Consider the following 1,263-nt stretch of genomic DNA (forward strand, 5'->3'; position numbering starts at 1 on the left):
TGGATTTAACTTTAAAACACATATTCTTCGAGTGCACTGCTCTTGAAGGAACTAGACGCCGGTACTTCAAACACAACTGGGTCGAACTACTTAGTAATCCTACAAAGGACAACATAAATTCCATCATCAGTTTTATCAAAGCCATCCAAGTACCTATATAACAGCCGTCTCTGTAAAATTCTCTCATATATTTTCATTTTTCTTTTTGTAGAACTCTGTTACAGTTAAGTAGAACTGATAGCCTTGGCAGCTAATGCTCAAAATTTATATTAACTTGTTAATTTATTTAATATTGTTAATAAATAATAATAATAATAATAATAATATATGATTTCTGGTTCACATATTCGCCGTTAGTTTTTTTTTTTGTTTAATATTTTCAGTCATGTGAGAGGCCGTGGTGAGTTTATTTATCGACGACGTTAATTCCAATTGTTGCTTTTTAACGGCTTGGTGTTGTCTCACATCCACTATTGCCTTTTCCAAGGTTAAATCGGTGACTAACTGAAGTTTTTCAGATAGTTTACGATCACGTACGCCAACGACGAGTTTGTCGCGAATCATTTCGTCTCTCAAAGCCCCGTGATTGATTTTCGGATAACAAATACAAGTCTGTGATGAAGTCCTCTATCAGCTCACCCTCAAGTTGGCTTCTAAGGTTAAACTTCGCTTTTTCATATATCACGTTGGTTTTAAGTACACAGTGCTTGGTAAAAGCCTCTAATACCTTGGAGTATACTTTCTTTTCCGCCGCGGACAACGTGAAGGATAAAAAAATATTATCGGCCTGATCTCCCATCAGATAGACCAATGTGTTAATTTGTTCCTCTTCCGATGCATTGTTCAATTTCGAAGCTATGCGGAACCTTTCAAATCGACGAAGCCACTTAGGTCACTCGCCAGGATTGCTGAAAGAAAATGCATCAGGGGAGCGCACAGTAACGCTGCTGGTGCTGGTCCCAACCGTGACCCCGGATCCTCCATCTGTCGGCATTATTAGATTGTATAAAGGATCTCGCGCTATCTCGACCGTTTAAAATCTATGTTCTTTACTTTATTTGATTTCTGTTGCGTACCGCGTGTCGATTCTTTAAACCGCTGCCACCATGTCAGCTATACATAAAATGTAATACAAGAATCGTAGGTAGAGGAATGCATGATAACTACTGTACATGTGTATGCAAGGAAGGAACGTACGATACCTATTGTACGTACATACATACTAAAGAGCTGCGCAAAACCTTCTAAAAGGCACACTTTACT

This window comes from Rhagoletis pomonella, unplaced genomic scaffold (assembly GCF_013731165.1).
Source record: "Rhagoletis pomonella isolate Grant_MI unplaced genomic scaffold, Rhpom_1.0 Rhpom_scaffold_00003, whole genome shotgun sequence".
Lineage (NCBI taxonomy): Eukaryota > Metazoa > Arthropoda > Insecta > Diptera > Tephritidae > Rhagoletis > Rhagoletis pomonella.